Here is a 21022-nt window from a genome sequence, read left to right as displayed (position 1 = left end):
GGCCTCACAGTATTGTGCTTCCTAATCTCAGAGGCTACAAACCTGGTTAATCTCCTTTCTTTATAGATTTCCCAATCCCATTCAGCCTATTTGGTTATAGCAGCAGAAAATAGACTAAGAAGATGTTAAAGCAGTTCATTTACAATGACTTTAAATGCCGAGAGCAACAGCTGAATTCATGGTGATTGAAATAAGACTCAGTGCTCAAAGAGACAGTATGTTTTCTCTCCTCTTTGGCCTCTTTCTATTTTCCCACTGAGTGGGAAGGAGGAACTTGAGCATCCAATTTACACTGAATGAGGAGACAGCAAGTGAAAGGTTGCTGGCCCTTCCTGTGATTCCTAGGAGCCATTGATGTTGGTCACTCCATTTGGGGGACAGATAGTGAAATGTTTTCATTGGCTGTAATTTCAGGAAGGCTGAGCCAAAAACAGTGGTAGGGGTGGAGTTGGGAGAGAGAGTAGAAGTGGGAAGAAGCAAATGTTATGATCCTCCCATGAGAAGATTGTCTGATTGGTGTGAAGGCGAAGCTGAGGTTCAGGGGTGGGAGGTTGGGCTGTTCTTTTGAACTTGGTATGCATGATAATATGGTGTGGGAGGACCTTCTGTCTATATGTCTATATGTTGCTTTTATTGGTTAATGAATAAAGAAACTGCCTTGGCCTGTGGATAGGGCAGAACTTAGTTAGGCAGGGAAGACAGAACTGAGTGCTAGAAGGAAGAAGGGCAGAGTCAGGAGATGCCATGAAGCTGCCACTGCTGGAGACAGACATGCCAAAACTTTGCTGGTAGGCCACGATGTCGTGATGATATACAGATTACTAGAAATGGGTTAAAATAAGATGTAAGAGTTAGTCAATAAGAAGTTAGAGCTAATAGGCCAGGCAGTGATTTAATTAATACAGTTTCTGTGTGATTATTTCGGGGTTAAGCTAGCCAGGCGGCTGGGACAAACAAGCTCCCTTCTACAATAATATACACTTTGCATTTAAGCCAATGCCATCTGAAGGAGCTGGCTTCCCTCCTCCTTGCTCTACACACGTCCTCAGCTCTAATACGCCCTTCTTTCCCCAGCACCAAAGTTCTGACCTGTTCCCTACTCAGGTCCAGAGGAAGCCATCCTTCTCAGCGCTCATGGGTCAGGGCTGTGTTTGCCAGCTTCTTGCCGAGGTCTTGAACACACCGCCTAATAGCTTTTAATGTTTCTATATCAACACCAGAGACACTAAGGGGGAAATAAATGCATGTAGAATAATATGTAATTGCCTAACAGGGCGAATAAAACATGACACACCTAAACAATGCTCAAGCACTTTTATTTGGAAGGCAAAAGAAATAACCTTTTCATTTAGGAGAAGCTTAAGGAGAGAAATACTTTTCAGTCATGTGAACTTATCCTTTGAGCTTTGATTTCTAAATTTGGAAAAGAAATAACTATCTCTCTGTCACATACACCAGAACATTTTTAAGGTGAGGAGTGGGAAAAAATGAAAAAGGAAAATGACTTCTATCTCTATTTGTGTGGGTGTTTTTAAAAACAGTCATCACTTCGGTATGAAAGTGTCATTGTATCTGCACCAGATGACAGATTTCATTTTAATTCCCTTATCTAGTCACGTATCTGAATGGTGTTAACAAGTCATTTCTATTCTGACCCGATAGAGACAAGCACAAAAATTCAAAATCGTAAGAAAAACAAGGGATTGCATATTTTACAGTATTTCCTCCCCTGACAGGTGCCCCGCTGCTGGCAACGAGTGTGTGATATGTATGTCTCTATTTGTACCTGGTGCTCAAAGAATGAGCTAAACTCTCAGGACATACGTTCCAGGATAGGTACCTGGTGCTCAAAACACAGGAGCTAAAACCCTCAGACCTCGTGTTCCAGCATGGGTTGCATGTTACACCAGCCCAGTGGGAGTGGGATCGTCTCCCTCAGCCATGCATTCCTGATCACCAGCACAGCCTAAGCCGTGCACAATGACAGACACCTGGAGGCAGGAGGATTAAGAGTTCAAGGTCATCCTCAACTACAGAGTGAGTCTGAGGCCCACCTAGGTTACAGGAGACCATGTCAGAAAGGGAGGGGCAGAAAGGAAAGTCAAATCTAAACTATAGATATGCCTAAACCTACTTCATAAAACCATCACAAGCTGAAAAATATCTCAGAAGAGGTCAGCTATGCTCTTGTACATTTCCATTAACCTTGGGTTGGGCAGAATCATCCACACAAAGATTATTATAAAAGGATGAGTTATTATTGACTGCCTTTATCTTGACTTCTGTAGTTTTTTTTAAAAATTGAAAATTTTAGTTACACGGATTTATGTAGTGTGTGGGTGTGCACACAAGGATGTGAGTGAGGAAGTTAGGGGACCACTTGTGGCAGTCAGTTCACTCCTCCTCACAGGTGGTACCCAGACTCAGCTCCTCGGGCTCATCACTATTCACCTTTATCACCTGAACCGTGTCCAAATACTGCTGTCCACGTAGTACACTCAGTATTGGCTTTTGCCCTTCCCTATGGCCTTTTCCTAGAACTGTATGTAACTTACAGATGCTGGCCAGACATGCAAGGGACCATAATACCAAGTATCTCCAGGCTGGAAGAAGACAACAATTCAAGCACACGTTATACTATTAGCATGTTGTTTTTGTGCCACCTCAGCATCACACACGGAACCCTACTAAAGCAGAGCCTTCCCCAAAGGAAACTCGAAGTTGAAAGAAAAGAATCAATGAAAGCAAGATGTTTAGGGAGGTGCTGGCGAGGAAGGTGGTTCTGTGGGAATTCAGCACACTGCCTGAAAGATTGGAGAGATGGAGTAAGAGAAAGGACTGTGAATCCAGACAGACAGGAAGGAATTTGGTTTGTTTCTCACGGAGGGGATGATGGAGAGACGGATGGGAACTGTGGGGAGAACAAAGCCTTCAAGACAGGAAGATCTGGAGAGCTGACTTCTACTTTGAAGACTCTTCTAGGGAGGGGCCTGGGAGTACAAATTTAGAAGATGAGGAAAACTAAATGAATGAATGAATGAATGAATGCCACTCAGTATGAAACATATTTTTATATGTTTATAAATGGGAGACTTAAATTTATTACTAAATAGATATTTATTCACTTCAATGGTATCGTGTCCTGAAAACTTGTTGAGGTATCTGACTACAAATAAAAGAGAAGACACAAGGCCAATTCTCATCACAGTTTCCCATGACTGAAAAATCTTCACAGAACCTGGCGCTTGGAAGAACCCTCAAGGGGTGGCTTTGAATCAAACCTGCATCATCTGCTGAGGAACCTTCTCTGAGGGGTGTCTGGGTTTGTTCCACCAGCACCCCATCTCTCTAATAACACAACATTTCTTTCCCTTCTAGCAACTTGGGAAGCTTTGGCATCTGCAGACTCAAACCAAAGGCAAATGGTTGTGAGGAATTAGAAGCAGGAGGGGAAAAAGCGGGGCATGTTTTCATCCAAACCACAGATGCTCGACCATCTCCTAAAGCCCACTGGAAAATAAATAAAGTCATGCTGCTGTTTAATATTCCGGGGATTACGGGACTGTTATGTGAGCCCTGTGACCCAGTAGCTGAGGTATGTCATCCATTTAAATGATGCTGGTTTATTACATAGCGTCTTGTAGGTGGGCTGGGGGCGTTAGGCCTGGTGCCTTTGCAGCTTGGCCATCTTTCAAGACACGGACCGCATTTTCACTGCCCCAAATATTTCATCTTCTGTTCTTATCGTTAAGTCAATGAACATGAAAATATGATGTCTGCTCATTTCCATCCTCCAATTCCTTAGCCTAATTTATCTTCTTTAAGTTTCTCAGGTCCATTCTCCCCCACCTCTCTCCACCTTCCTCTCATCTTCCCTACTTGACGCTAATGTAGTGAATCAGTTATAGCAGTGCTCAAAATTCTGTATTTGTCCCCGTGTCCCTGTGTTTGTGTGTAGGCTGGTATGCTTGTTCGTGTGTGTGTGTGTTTGTAGTGTATGTAGCTGTACATGCATACATGTGTGTGTGTTTATAGTGTGTGTGTAGCCATACATGCATACATGTGTGTATTGATAGTGTGTGTATAGCTGTATGTGTATACATGTGTGTATGTGTTTATAGTGTGTGTAGCTGGACGTGCATACATGTGTGTGTTTATAATGTGTGTAGCCAGACATGCATACATGTGTGTATTGATAGTGTGTGTATAGCTGTATGTGTATACATGTGTGTGTGTTTATAGTGTGTGTAGCTGGACGTGCATACATGTGTGTGTTTATAGTGTGTGTGTAGCTGTATGTGTATACATGTGTGTGTTTATAGTGTGTGTATAGCTGTACATGCATACGTGGTGTGTGTAGCTGTATGTGTATGTGTGTGTTTATAGTGTGTATAGCTGTACGTGCATACATGTGTGTGTTTATAGTGTATGTGTAGCTGTACATGCATACGTGTGTGTGTAACTATATGTGCATACGAGAGAGAGAGAGAGAGAGAGAGAGAGAGAGAGAGAGAGAGAGAGAGCGAGAGAGAGCGCATGGGGGCCAGAGCCAATCTCAGTTGTCCTTCTTTAGGTGATGTTCACCTTTTTGAGGCAGGATTTCTCACTGGCCTAGAACTTGCCATGTAGGCTAGGCTGGGTAGCCAGTGTGACCAGAGATCCATGCATCTCTATCTCCCCAATGAGTGTCACCAATCCTGGCTTAAAAACAGGCAAACAAACTAACAACAACAACAAACCCATAAATTCTGGAGATGAAACTTAAGCCCTCAAAGGTGACATGCTTTACTAAGTGAACTATCTCCTAAGCCCCTACTTTCATTTTGGGGAACTGTTTCCCTCAGGAATGAATCTGTTCAACTTTAAAAATCCTTCATTTAGCTGGTTAATTCTTTGTTGCTCTTTTCAAGGCACAAATTTGATGCCTGTCTTTTAGAAGGAGTTTTCCTAATATGCCTTCATGCCAACTTGTACAGGGGCGCCTCACCCTAATCTCTATGGCGATGCTATTTTCATGTGACGGGTCCTCATCCTCTTTTCCATCCACGTCTTGATAGTGATGACTCCATAGATCATCTTTATGTCACCCGTCAGAGAAGAATTAACTCGCCAGTGCTTTGCTGCTCCTGCAGGCTCTAGATGCTGCCAAAGCAGAGGCTGGCTTCTTGATTTACCAACTTACTTTCCCCACGGCTCTTCCCTGCAAAACATCACCCTTGAGGACTTTTATTTTAAAAGGAAATCGAGCAGCTTTGCAAGGGCATCGGCTTTGATGGCTCGGTGGGAGCACATTGAAGGAGCGGTATTATAGAGTGGGAGACATATATTCCTTTTATGTGCTGCAGATAATGAGGTATACTGATTAGCCTAACTCACTGAGGCAAATCGCTACATAGTTTTAAAAGGTCTCCTCTTCAGTGCACAGTAATTAAATTAAAGTTAAAATACTGTAATTATTTAGAACCAGGATGCCACTTTTTTTTTTTTACTGACTTTGTGAACTTATAGGCTCAAATAAATGCAAAGATAAAATGGCATAGCACGAGTTGGCTATATATTATCTTGTCTATCTTGGATTTAGAATTAAATGACTCTGGAGTTCAGAGGTTAATAAGAAACACAAGATCTATTCTCTGTATAACAGTAGCTTTATGTCGACTGAATTTAAAATATCAATAGAGAGGATTAATTTGACCATGTACACACAGGCATAAAGTTTTAATGTACACACAGGTATATATGTCACACTGGAGCTGCTTCCTCACTGGAGGTCTCTTACGCAGAAATAACTGTGCATTATACATACTATGTGCTTGGGACCCACAACCAAACCATACAACTAGACAATTACTACGAAAATTATTTTAGAGATAGACAGGTCATCTACTACCATTCCTTTCCTTTCTACCTTCCTCCCATCTTTCCTTTCTGTATCTCCATGGTCAACCATTTGATTGGCTTTATCAATCTTTATCTCCCATGCATCTATTAAGTCTTTCTCTTATTTGTGCCAACCTTGTCACAAATTCACGCTAACCCTCCATCAGACCCTAGCTGGGCTCTGGCAGTTGTCCCCTGCTTGTCGCCTGACATCCCTCCCACTTCACCCCATGCTCTTACAGCAAGCACGATCACACTGCCTTGCTGCTTCAAGCATCTCCATGGCATCCCATATGCAGCTCTTATTTGAAAATATTTATCACAGCCCTCAAAATTCAGCAGGAATTTGCCCCATCTGCCTCATCAGGTTCAAACTGTTGCCTTCTGAATGCACAACGACTTTATTCTGGGTCTTAAATGTTCTATTGTTCGACCTGGCCCAGTCCCTTTGCATAGTTTTTTTTTTCCTGGTTGTCTGTTCCACTCTCTCTTTATCACCTCTGCCTGGCGAATGCCTCAAGGAAGTCTCCTTTGATCCCACCTATCATAGTTAGCTTTCCCTGTCAACCGGACTCATCACAGGGTCACCTGAGAAAGGACTCTCAAATGAGGAGATACCCAGACCGGACTGGCCTGTAGGTAGGTCTTGGGGGGGGGTTGTCTTGATTGGTAATTGATTGTAGGAGGTGCCCAACTCACTATAGGCTGTGCTGTTCATGGGGCTGGTGGTCCTGGGTTGTGTGAAAAACATCAAACAAATAAACATAAAAACAAGCTAAACATGAGCCTCTATGAGAGACAGCCAGCACCTGGTTTTGGCTTCAGGTGCCTGCTTGAGTTCTTGCCCTGACTTTGCTCTGTGGTGGACTGTAACGTGGAAGTGTGAACCACATAAGCCCTTTCCTCTGCCTAAGGTGCTTTCTGTCTAGAGTGTTTTACCACAGCCGCAGAATACCACTGGAGCAACACCCTGGGGGATCTCCTGCTACACGGGGTCCTTGCATCCTGTTTCTTTCCCTCACACAGTACTCAACCTAGCCCACGAATGTGCGTTTCCGTAGGTAGCTATTGAACTCTGACGTCTCTCTCATTTCCCCACAGATGCCTTGAAGACAGGAGCCTGTCTTTCATATGCATTCTACTGTAATCTAGTGCTTAGCAAAATGCTGTGCTTAGCAAACATTTGGCCAAATGTTTGATATTTTCCCCCCTTTACTTTACTAGCCTCTCTAATTGCCAAAACACAAAGAGAAACGAATGTGTTTCAAGAAAGAATAGGAAAACAGGTGGAAGCAACTTGACAATGTAAACTTGACTTCCCGATTTCTGTAGGTTTATGGTCAGAGGAAGGGAGTGTCATTGATTTAGCATGAAGCCTGGAACGGCACGCTCTCTTCTAAAAAATCAGAACCGAAAGGAAAATGTGTCAACTCGATCAAAACCAATAGTCCACATGAATCTAATAAAGAGACATAAGAAAGTAGATTCCCAAGAAAATGGTAAGCAAGAAGAAACCAGAAGATTTAGATCAGGAAAAAGGAGTTGGAAACAAGTATCACATCTTGAGAGACTGCTTGGGTAAAGCCCACACTCACAAATATCCCAGGATGTGGTAGTTGACCGTCCCTCAAGAGGGAGCTTCCAAGCAAAACCGATTCTCAGGTAGGATGGGCTCATTGGTGTCCGGGTTTACCTTGGGGCCATTTAAATATTTCAGTCCAGCATCCAAAGTATCTAAAGAGTCTTTAGCCTACCACATCATTTTCTTAAACAGAGAAGAAGAAAGTAGATTTAAAATGTAAAACAAGATGTTGAAGTCCTCATTCCCATCCCATTCTCCATGCCAAGCAGATGTTACAGGTGCCAGGTGCTGCTAGCCCTCATCTCCACAGCTCCTAGATCGTCCCTATTCTCCTACACATAGGTCTGGGCTTATCCCTTACACCTCTCCTCTACAGCTCACACCTACGCATTGTGTAGAGAAAGTGTCCGAGGTCTTTAGCTATTCTTTGTCCATTCCCCAACTCCTAAATCCCCCAGGGGTTGACTGACAATGTTTACAGTTGAATTTAAAAATTATTATGCACCGTCCATTTTATTGAAAATGTACAATTTCACATTATGATGAAGCCAATGAAACCCTGGTTTGAGTTTCAGAACTCATGGGGGTGGATTTCATGTGGCGTCATAATTACAATCTTTGTTTCCTCCCTTTTCCAGGCACCTTAGGATAGTGGGCAAGTGATGTCCCTTCTGAGGCCTGGGAACTATACACTGTTTGGGTGGGGTACATCTGAGTGGGGCAGGACACTGATGAACACTCTGAGAATTGTTGGCTCGTGGGAGACATTAGGTGCCAAGATACAGAGTCAGAGCAGACACTTGGAGAGGAATATGCAGGAAGGAAAAGAAAGCCTGACAACAACCTACCTGTGCTGTCACTTTATTTGAGCTAACCGTAGCATGGAGGTTGCAGAGAGGAAGCTGTCTGAGTCATGGGTTATCCATACAACTCAGGCAAACTGCCTTGAGATAATTAATCCAACGCTGAGGCTCCAAAATATGTACTGCCATCGGGTGCACAAATGAGCCAAGGCCCACATCTGCTCATAAATGAGAGGCCGTCCCTTGACGAAGTGTTTCCGAATGCCTGCTGTCACGATGAGAACTAGCCCCCTGAAGCTCACTTCAGGCAATGTGGGTGTCATGGCAAGCTCTGCTCCACTGTGACTTCTGCTGCCGAGTCCATTCAGGGTTTTCTCTTCTGCTACCTAATGAGATGTTTTTAGACTAATTACAGGCTTCCCACCACTCTTTGAAAGACAGGACCAGTGTTCAAAAAACAAACTTTGGTGGGGACGTCATGCCAGGAAGAAAGAAATAAGATGCCACCTGGTCCCTAAAACTTGGGCTGAAAAAGGATAGAAACCAAAAATACACTTCATCACATTGACGAGGGAAGTCTTTCCTGAGCATATGCTAGACTATAATAGTTTCAAAATCACGCACCTTACAGGAAAACCTGACCACTCAAAACTAGTTGGCTGCCAGTCACCATGGGCTTTATTTTAGCTGAAATTTCCAATGAAATCCCTTCTCAAACTCATATAAGGAGTTCCTCATTGGTTGTGAATTTTCACTACTCAGTAGCGCAAATACCCTGGGTGAGACCTGTTGGGTCTGTGGAATATTTACAGGTTATTCTATAAATTGCATCATATTTGCATATTATAAATATTCGCATATGTGGGTGCTTTGTTTGACTATATATTTGAGCACTACTCGCATGCCGGGTGCATAAAGAGGGTGAAAGAGGGTATCATATCCCCTGGAACTGGAGCCAGAGGTGGTTGTGGGCCACCATGTGGGTGCTAGGAATCCAACCTGAGTCCTCTGCACGAGCAGCCAGTGCGTCTGACTGCTGAGCCAACTCTCTAGCCCCATAAACATCGTGGTTTTTCGATACAATACTCTTATCTGATATATTTGAAACAAACTGTGTAATCCCATTTCTCTCTAAATCTTTTCAATAAAAGAGAAATTGACGCTATTTGTGCTAACTTCCTGTTTTTTTTTTTAAATTACTTTTCAAAGATACACAGGAAAAAGGAAAAAGGAAGGGTAACTGCTAACACTCAAGGTAAACTTACCTCCAAAGAGGCCACCTCAGCATATATCTGTAATCTGATAGGAAGACTCTATGTGCAGGCTTCCCCAATCAAGTGTTTTTGTTCTTTAATTGAATGCATGTGTCCAAAGACAGAGTGTTTGGGTTCAGAGGGCAGGGGATTCATTAGAAGAAGTTCCTAATAAAAGTGATTCAATCTTTGTATTTAGCTTTTAATATAAAAAATTAATTAACATCTGCATTATGAGACTTGACCTCCCCAGGGAAAGATAATCAATTCTCCCCATCCACAAGGGGTTCTGCAGAGGACGTAATTTCTAATTGTGGTGCTGATCAATCATGTCGGTGACTCGGGGGGACTGTAAATGATGCACAGAACTGTGGGGCTTTGGGGCTCCTTAAAGCCAGTTGTCAACACCATAGTATAAATATATACTTACAGTGGGACTGTTTAATTATAATATTGATTAAATTATTGCAGCTCCTGGCATAATGTGTGAAGGCAGCAGACTCTCTGGAAAGAATACAAGACAAATGAAAAGCCCATCCATAGCTTCACAAATCACAAGAAAACCATTTCTTATGGCCCCGCAATATACACTTTTACTATAAAAGATTCTTGCCTTACTGAGGAAACAGAAGGGATTTTTAGTTGAAGATTAGAATACAGAAAGAAAGAGCCTATGGGCTGGGGAGTCAATGTCAGTAAAGCCCTGACTGCACCAACATTAGGATCTGAGTTCAATTCCCGATACCCCACAAATAAAGCTAAGTAAGATGACATGTACCTGTCTCTGGGAAAGTCAAACAGGATGACTATAGCTTACTGGTCTACCTGTCTAGTCTTCCCTGAAGATTCAGATGCAGGAAGAGACCCAGTTTCAAAAAATAATGTGGAAAGCAATCAATGCATGAATCAACACGAACCTCAGGACTACACACACACACACACACACACACACACACACACACACACACAGAGAGAGAGAGAGAGAGAGAGAGAGAGAGAGAGAGAGAGAGAGAGAGAGAGAAGAGCTGAGGAGGTAAGAAAATGAATAAAGTATTTTGGCTCTCCAAAATCAACATTAAAGCCAGGCAGCCCTGTCAACTGCTTGAAAATTTAACACTTATGAGGAATAGACAGCAAATCCTTGGAAAAGATTATCCAGTGAGTCTAGTTAGAGCTGGCAAGTTCTCTGCATTCAATGAGAGGCCCTGCCTCAATAAATAAAATGGACAGCAATCAAGTAAGGCACCCTACTTTGAGCCAACACATGCATTTGCATACACATGCATACAAGTCTTCACACATGTGCACCAAGCACATATGCAAGCATGCACAGGTATGCATAGTACAGACATGTAAACATTTTTTAAAAAGTTGAGTTGGTTTGAAGTCATTTTAAAGTCATCATTTTCTTCCTATTTTATGTATTGTGTGTGTGTGTGTGTGTGTGTGTAAAAGTGTGTGTGTGTTTGTCTTTGTCTGCATGTAGATATGTACACATGAGTGCAGGTGCCCAAGGAGGCCAGAAGAGGCATTGGATTCCTTCGAGCTGGCGTTTCAGGTGCTTGTGAGCCTCCCAATCTTGGTTCCAGGAACCCAATCTCAGTCTGGAAGAGCAGCAAGTAATTCCCAACCTCAGAGCCTCCTGTCCAGCCTCCATTTTCTCTGTATGTCAAAGCATCCCTTTACTGATGCATTTCTAATCATCTTTACTGAAGTGGTCTGGTATAAACATCACTATTCCAGTCATTTTACAGAGGACAATTTGGTGGAAGTTTCTTTCACAAATACAGTGCAGTCATCACCAACACTTAATCCCATTTACATTACCCCATACCCATTCATCAGTCACTGCTCAGAAATGGAATCATATAATATGTGACGTTTATTTCTAACTTCTTTCATTTCAGCAGTGCGATGGTTTGAATGTGGATGGCTCCCATTGGCTCATAATTATATATTTGGATATTTGACCCCCATGTTGGTGGAACCATTTTAGAAGGATTAGGAGGTGTTCTTTGTCACTAAGAATGGGCTTAGAGGATTCAAGACTTGATGCCATTCTTAGTTTCTTCCCCGTGTGTGTGTGTGTGTGTGTGTGTGTGTGTGTGTGTGTGTGTGTGTGTGTTCAACTTGCAGATAAAGATGTAAACTATTAGCTAACGCTCCAGGATCATGCCTGCCTGCTATTGCCTTGCTCCACACTGTGATGGGCATGGAGTCTAACCCTCTGCAACCATAAGTCCCAATAAACATTTTCTTTTATAAGTTTCCTTGGTTATATAGTGTCTCTTCACAGCAAGGAAAAATCAACCAAGACAAATAGCTTTCAAGATCCTTCCATAGTGTAGTATTGTCAATATTTTGTTCCTTTTTATGATTAAATACTCTATTGTATAAATGTAGTGCATATGTCTATTCTCCACTTGATAAGTGTTTAAGTTAATGCCAATTTTTAATAGCTACGATGCATTCTCTTGCTGTGAATATGAGCACTGTGCAAAGGGTTTGGTTTGTACATCTGTTTCCAGGTCTCTTTGGTGGGACTGTTGTTTAACATTTGACTTATTACTAAACTGTTCTCTGCTGAGACTGTACCATTTTACATTGCCACCAGTGACGATGAAGGTTTCAGTTTTTCCTACACTTCCTACTTGCTATTTTTCTGCTTTTAAAATGATCATCTCTGCATGATGCTAAATGGTGTCTCACTGTGGCTCAAGGCGTGGTTCCCTGGTGAGCAGTGATGGTGAACATCACCCTGCGTAATTGTTTGACATTTGTAGACCTTCTTTGGAAAAATGTCAGCTCTCTCGCCTGTATTTTAATTTGCTCTTTTTAAAATCTTCCTGTTATTCTATTGTACACGTTCTTTATGAGTATGGGATATTAGACCTTACCAGTTCTATATCGCAAATATTTTCTTCCCATTCTTGGTCTGAACTTTCTACTTTTCTCATAGTTTTCTTTCATGCATAGGGATGTTTTCAAAAAAATGTTAGTAGATGCACGTGTATATGTAGTGTAGTGTGTATTTGTGTGCATTTTATGTGATGCATAGGTGTGTGCATGTATGTAGATGCCAGGTGTTGGTATTGGGTGCCTTCATCTATCAGTTTCAGCTTTATTTTCTGAGACAGGGTCTCTGATGGAGTTCTGGGAGTATTCCTGGTAGGGAACAGGTCTCAGCAGAGGATGTAAGGAGTTGGAGGGGTACAGAAGTGAGCCAGGCCATGGTGGTTGGGAGATTCTTGTAGACTGCCTAGCAGCCAGAATGCTTGTTTATTTATACAGAATTTAGTAAGCAGGGATACATTTATGTTGTTTAAAACATAAATCATATCATTTTTGGTTTTGGACAGTGTTTCATTTCCTTTTGCTCATCTTTTAGTCATTATTAAAAGTATGACAGAACAGAATTAGAATTTCCAATTATTTTACCTCATGTTTCGACATCATTGTAAACAGAGTTGTCATTATTACTCATTAAGCTCATAACCCAGTTTTTTAATAATCTAGAGCCTGTTCCCAGGCTGGTAGCTTCTAGTCTTGTGGCTACAAGAACACTAGACCCAAACAAAACCTCCAAGCTAGTCTGGGTAGATTGTCATGTACCAAGCAGAGTAATATTAACTCTTAATGATTAGAGTGCCCAAGAAATATCCTCAGGCCAAAGCTGCTGCAGTTATTATTCAAATATAACAATATATACAATGTTTACATTTATATGTAACATAATATAATATAACATGATATAATTTATATGTAACAGTATAAACATAATACAGTGTCTACATTTTATATCTTTATAGAATTTGTCTATATATCTAATCCTGGCATTCTGTTATTCCTTGGTCAATGACTCTGAATGTGCTAAATTTTCTAAGGAAGGGAGGTTCTGACACCCCATTTTTAAAATCATCTTTCCACTCCATAGTTTGCTCACCAATATAAGGCTCTGTGTAAGGCTGAGGTAACTTCAGCTAATGTAACATTATTGCTCTATAGGCCATGTAATTGCCTGAGGGTATAGTGGGAAGAGGCTTTGCAAGCTGAACTGTGGCCCACTCCTCTAGCCCACCAAGTCCTGTTGACATTTTTGAATTTACTTAACTTTGCATATCTTGTTCCTGAATAAGTACAGGGAGATACGTTTTAAAAATATCTCATAGCCCCGGAAGGAGACCTCTGGCTTCTCTACGTATACCACAACCTCCAAGGCATAAGAAGACCTTCAAGTAGATAAGGATATCTCCCTAAAAGTGGGAGGGGTAGTGTGGTCAGGACTTTCCTGGGGGAAGCTTAGAAGCAGCATCCCCGGGAGAAGGCATAAATGACTAATAAGAAATTTTCCATCAATCCAATATCCCTAAATTGTACAAATACTAAAAGTCACCCAGATATGTAACAGCTGGAGAGGAAAACCAAAGATGTCACAGGGTTCATCATGCAGCTCAGCTTCACTGGCTCTTCATCAAACAGCTTTGCTGCTCCTATAACTTTTTCGTCATTCCCGCCAGATGTGGCTGTGCCAACGGAGTCTGGAGCTTATTTTTTTTTGGTCCGTCTTCCACTGGGGTTAGAGATACAGGCACTGCACCTGGCTTTTCCATGCTGCTGGGAATTTGAACTCCTGCCCTCACCCCTGTACGGCAGGCACTTTCTCCAGCCTCTGAACAGGAGTTTTTAATGGTAGTGAAGTCCTGTACGGCAGGCACTTTCTCCAGCCTCTGCACAAGAGTTTTTAATGGTAGTGAAGTCCAGCTTACCCCTCTGTTATTTTATACCTATACATCACTTGCAAAGACCTTTGCCAAAGCCAAAGTCAGAAGCATGTACATGGATGCCTGTTTCTGGGAGTTTTGCATTTCTGGCAATTACAAAGATGTTTAATGTGGCACTGTCCAGGAAAAGCATATGAAATTGTTTGTACAAAGCCGAGATCTCTCATTCTCTAGGCTCCATGGAACTGTCAAAAGAAAGCAAGGCACTATGGGTTACTAGCTCATGCTTTTTTTCATCGAGAGGTGTCTGATTCATCTTGGTTAACCATAAGGTCTAGCACATCTCTCATGTGGAGCAATAAATATAAGGGACACATTTTTCCAAGATAGATAAAATAACAAAGACAAAAGTCAGATGAGAAATGCATGAGATTTGTTGGCAAGTTGCCATTGACAATGTTTGCCTAGCCACAATCCCAAGACCCCTTCCATTACTCATCATACCCGCTTATTTCTCTTATGTTTCCCCAAGCCATGTGTTCACAGTCAAAAATCTACTTCGTACATACTGGTCAAGTTATTAGTATAGTTGGGAGAGAGAGACACACCAACTTCTGGCAGGGGTTCTCTAGCCCCTCTGGATATGGGAGACACAACAGAACGGAGAGTCTTTAGCAACGTCTGGTAAATTACGACAGGCACTACAAATCAGATAGTAATAGCTCCTTGGACTGACGAAATGTAAAATGTGTTACTGAAATATCCACCCCTTTTCTCTCTAAAAGGAAGCATTACTATCATATTTTCACACTTATAATTCTTTGTAGGAAAAAGAAATGTTCAAAGTACTATTAGAAATATCTCTGCGAGGCAGATTAAACATCGCATGCCTTTAATGAAAAAGCATTAAGTGCTCTTAACTCATTTGTTCTGCTCATGCTGCTGGGCCTGTGGATCTCAGACCCTGTGTGGGTGGCCGCACTGTATTTGAAATGTGCTGCAGTCACCATAGTCACGGACATTACTGGTGAGTTGAGAACGAGGAGAAAGGAATGAGCAACTGCTGTATATTACGGAAGATGTTCTACAGTGCTTGAAGGTCTGATGACAAAGAGTGAACCAGGTTGCATGGAGGCTGGGGACCAAGAGTGGCTTCCTGGAAGAGGTGGATGACTTTCAACCTCACTGGTCTCTAGCATTGAATCCTGGGAGGAAAACTGCATGGGATGCATGTGAACTACAGACAGAAGATAGAGCACATGGTACGGCTTCGAGGTAGAGAGGGCATGATGATCTGGGAGAGACAGCGCAGCTGCTTAAACGCTTACCACACAAGCAAGAGGACCTGAGTTCAAGCCCAGCACCCACATAAAAATCCCAAGGTTGATGTGTGCTTTTCATTCCAGACCTAGGGAGGCAGAGTCAGGAAGAACCCTGCGGCTTGCTGGGTGGCCTAAAAAGCTGAATAAGTGAGTCCCATGTCCTAGAAAAAGAGAGACCCTGCCTTGAAAGAAAACTAGTGAATGTTTCCTGAGGATGAAATCTGTGGTTGACCTCTGGCCTAAACACACATGTACACACACACGCACACACATGTGTGTGTTCACACACACATTGAAACACACATGTGCAGACACAGTTTTGTTTTGTTTAAAGAAGAATGCGACCCTCTTTCACAACTGAAGTTTCTAAGCATTTTGCTTTGTCAGAAAGAAGGTGCAAAGAAGCTGAGATCTGAGACCACACACACAAAGAGACTCTTAAACTGTCCTAAGGATCGTGGCCTTTGTTCTGAGGCTCACAAGGATACTGTTGATTTATCCTAGGTGGAGAGAAATATGACTTGATTTTAATAGTTTTTATTTGCTAAGGAAAAAATAAATATACTGCCAGGGGTGAGAACAAGACATACCCAGGAAGATAGCTATGGCAATGGTGAGTTAAGTAGGCATGATATAGTAGTAGAATAAATTAGGATTTACCTATTTTAGTGGGTTCAGGATAGCCTCACCCAAATTCATGTCCCTCTAGAACTGGAAAATGTGATGCTATTTGAATATACAATCTTTTACAAATAGTTAAACAAAATTTTGCTTGTATGAGGTTAAGAAGTCCTTAAGGCCCATAGCCAGTATCTTTTCAAGGCTATATAAAGACACAGGGAGATCTCCCAAGGAGAAGTCTGTGACAACATTAGACTCACATTGTTGCAAACCAAGAAATGTTTAGATCAGCCCAAGCTTATAGGACAAGGACAGCCTCTCTCCTCTGAGTTTTCAGAAGCACTGTGTCCATGATGGCACCTTATTTTACATTTCTGATGTTAGAAATTATAATAAAAATGTCTATTGTTTTAAACCATAAAGTGTGTAGATTGTTATTACACCCCTGGGAGACAAGCATGGTGGTAAGGTGAACTGAATGAATGGGTGTGTGAGAATTATCAACTATGCTTGGCAATCAGATGGCTGTGTGGCATTGAGGAGGAAGGACATCACGGATAGCCAACTTAATGTTTTCTCACTTAAACAACTGGACATTTGGTGTCTCTTTTTAAGTAGGGACCACAGGGGACAGAAAGGTGACAAGAGCAAATGTTTATTATTATTGGTATTCAAAATCCACTTGTGGTTGGTTAAGAGCTCTAGTTTCTCTTCCTGAGGATCTGGGTTCGATTCCCAGCACCTGCATGGTGGTTCACAACCATATGTAACCCCAGTCCTGGGGAATCCTATACCTAGTGGATAAGCCCTCACAAGTGCACAGAGACATATATGGGCAAAACACCACATACGATAAATAAAAATAATTAAAAAATATATTTGTGTTTTTTAGGACATGGGAATCTATTCATTGGGTAGGTAGGTAAATGGATTTGGGCAATTGGAGCACAGAACTCTAGTTTGGGTATAAGAGCACTGCACTTTGATAATTGACTCTAAGCGATAGATGAGATGATTCTGCGCACATGATTCACAAGAGCAGAGCCAGAGAGCAGACTAGCACAAAGTTCGATGTACCAGCATTTATTATCCAGGAAAACCACCAAACTCTCCCCTACCATATCATTCTACACAGTGTTTATTCATAGCCCCACTGAAATCCCTTTTATTGGTAACTAAAAGCTACATTGCAATAGACTGTTGGAGCTTGGAAAGGACTTGAATGTGTCTTTGGATCACACATAGCTCATCTGGAAGGCTACTTGCCTCACATGCACAGAGACCTATGTTTGGTCCTCAGTACTCCATAGACCTACCATAGTAGTATACAGCTACAATCCTAGCACTGGGGAGAAGAAGGTAGGAGGATCAGAAGTTCAAGATTAATATCAGCTACATAGAGAGTTCAAGGTCAGCCTAAGTGTGTGTCTGTTAAGAGAAGCCAGAATGAAGTCAGATATGGTTTATGTCACAAATAACAAAATGCTTGCTTGGTGTCTTGTAAATTGGAAAAGGAGGAATTCTACCCTTACAGAAGGAAGGAATATATTCTAAAGCAAAGAGATAGTAAAATTAGTGAAATCGAGTTGCTTGATTTCCTAATGCCATTATTTTTCATGAACTGGAAAGTATCATTTGTTAATGTGATTCAGAAATAGATGGGTCTTAATATTCATGCTAGACCCCTTTCTATGCACAATAGTCATGGCAAATCATAAACCAATTGTTTTGATACTCCCATTATAAAGAAATGAAGTCACTGAAAAAAACACCTTGATTGTCTTGCTCCAGACATCACTTGTGATTGTTTCAATCCAGGGTAACTGAGCACATAGTTCATGTCTTTGACCTAGAAACTAACCTTCTGAAGTTGAATTTGTGACTAAGAACTTACGGGTTCAAATCTCGGAAGTAGCATGGATTTTCCTCTTGCAAGGCTCTTCCATCCAAGGATGGCAATATGGCTATAGAGATTCAGGGTGTGGATACAGATCACAAGCTGTGAGGTTCAGTCTCTATGTAAAAGGGTAGAGAGAATTGAGTATGCTGGTCAGTGGGGAAGAAGATCAGGTGCCTTCAGAGTCCGTGTGATAAAATCAGATGTCTGTATGAATCCTGAAGAACTCCAAAGGGATGGTGAGGTCGGTGGGCTAAAGGTCCCAAGCCTTGACTTCACTCACTCTCCACTGTTAGTTTCCAGTCATCCCATGGCATTGTTCTCTGATGGTTTTAGCTTTCTTAGAAGAGCTTCCAGGGAATTTCAGGTCCCAGGACTCCTGGAGCTAGCACCTCCATCCAGGGAGAAGCAGAGGTCTGCAGACATTGTTATTCACAACATAAGCTTCCTTTCAGATATTTTATTCCTAAATGTGTCATTTGGGAGGGCTCCGAGTTAAAGAGGATGGTTGTGAGATATCTAAGGTATTTATTCAAAATCGTATTATAATTTAGTTGTTTTTTTTTTCCCCTTGCTCTGCTCTTATTCAAATTCCTCTGCAGCCAGAAGTTGAATGGGGGAAGATACACTTGGAAGATCCTCCCGTGACCAGCTAACACAGCAGGATTAATTTATTTCAAAGCTACACCATTGGTTACAGCCCTGTGAGGAAAGTGGAGTAGGCCGCCCTTCCCATAATTATAAAGAAATAACTCACCATCTTCCCGAGATTAAAGAGAAGAGAGAGTCCTCCGCCACCCCACCCCTGGGCCATGATACCTCCATTTTCATGAGGCTCTCCAAAGCCATGTGGGAAAACCTAGGACAACTCAAACTAAATGAAAGGGATTGACTATTGTCCTCTGGAGTGTTGGCCAAGGTCCTCAGCTTGGCTCTATCAACCCATCACTGAGAAGCTATACCCAAGAATCCCTAGGGATCATGTGGGAGCTAGTCAGCCCTGGGGGTCTGACAAACTCCCATGGACACAAGCAGAGCTGACAGCAACTAGCTGACAAACAGGATGTGCAGATACCCAGGACACTAGAGCCTGCAGTTGGTGCAAAGGAGGCTAATATTACCTGTTACCCCCAAGTCAAGATGACAGACTAGCAGGACATGGAACAGTGAAGATGAGAGTGAGCCACGTCCCTGCAACCTATAACCAGTCCTGTATCATCTCGTCATGTCTAATTATTGTTCTTACATAAGAAAGTTTAGAGATGAGCTTCCAATAACTCGAAGCTCCCCATCCTTCTTTCTCTGGAACAGTGACCCAGGACACTTGGCGAATTTCCAAGGAGATATTCAAAATCATTTCCACTGAAAATTAGTGTCCATCTTAAGATAAGTTCATAAGAAACTTTAAATTATTTTTTTCTAGCTTTTACCTTCCTAGATACTTTGCAATAAATATATACATTAATAAAATAAATTATGTAAATTTTACTCTAAAGCTTAAAGTTAGGTTATCTTATCATTTTTCCCCTATAAAGTGAGAAAGAAGTGAAAACTCTCCTAGGAACACCAGGAATTTTGGCCTTTGGAGTTGGCATTTCTGCAATGGCTTCTTATAACACAATAATAAAAACCCAGAGACAAATAATGGGGTTCAACCTGAAGCTCAGAAAAGCAAAGCAGTCAGCCACTGGATCTTACTTCTAACTCAAACAGAAATGGGCCATCCTGCCTCCATGAATCCTCAGAATGAGACTGAGTGTGAGACCTGCCTTCTTCCATTGTACATTCCTCCTACTCCTGGGTTTAAAGGAGTGCGCTACCCACTGCCCAACTGAGATGGCTAACGAGTGTGGCTGCTGGGGTTAAAGATGTGTGTAAACACTGCCTGGCCCTGTATGGCTGACGAGTGTGGCTGCTTTGCACTGGCCTTAAGGCAGGCTTTATTTATTAAAACACAAATAGTATACCTGTAAATCTTCTTTTATGTGGAATTTTGACAGAGAGTTCTCTAAGTGGATGCTGCAGTGTTCCTGACACAGGCTGGAAGCATGCTCAGGTTCACACTGCATCAGTTCCAACACCTTCCAGAAAGGCCTTCTAATGTCTATCTAAGATGTTTAGACAACTTTCCATATAAAGAAAATAAACCCAAACAAATCATACCACTCTGGTCCATACATTTCCCCCAATCCCATACCGTAAGGAAAAAGAAAATTACCTATTGAAATACTAACCTCCAAGGTGGGCACATAGTCCTCACAAATTAAATCACTGTTCTTATAGAAGAAGCCCAAGGAAGATTGCTTGCCTATGAGGTCACAGGAAAAAAAAATCCTCACTCAATGTTAAATCTTAAGGCAACTTGGTTTTGAACTTCATAGCCCTTCCAGGTCTGTTGGTCATAAACCATCCAGCATTTAGAATTTTGTTAGAATAGCCCTAAGATTGTCTGGCACAATCAAATTTCCCTTCCCACTGCACCTTGACCCAAATCATCTGTGTTCACTGGCTATGGACACCAACCCTATTTGAAAAATTTAGCATTTTAGGATCCAGCTTTTTCTCTTGCCACTTCATCCACTCATTTGTGGGAATGGAAAGCATGCCACTCTTCACATGAGAATAATTTGAAAGAGCAAAGGGGGATTGTTTATGAAGTCTGGACAAAAGTACCCATTCATGATGCATTCAAGAACTGGAGAGATGGTTCAGGGACTAAGAGCCCTACTGCTCTAGCACAGGACTTTGACTTGGTTCTCAGACCCACATAGTGACTCACAATCATCATTAACCCAGTTTCAGAGGATCCAGTGCCCTCTTCTGGCCTCTGTGGGTACTGCACACATGTGGCACACATATACACATGCAGGCAAACACTGATGCACTTTATATAAAAATCTTTTTAAAAACAAAAGTGTATTCTAACATCATAAATGTAAAAGC

The sequence above is a fragment of the Arvicola amphibius genome, chromosome 8, assembly GCF_903992535.2.
Source record: "Arvicola amphibius chromosome 8, mArvAmp1.2, whole genome shotgun sequence".
NCBI lineage: Eukaryota > Metazoa > Chordata > Mammalia > Rodentia > Cricetidae > Arvicola > Arvicola amphibius.
Note: the sequence above shows the minus strand (reverse complement) of the source record.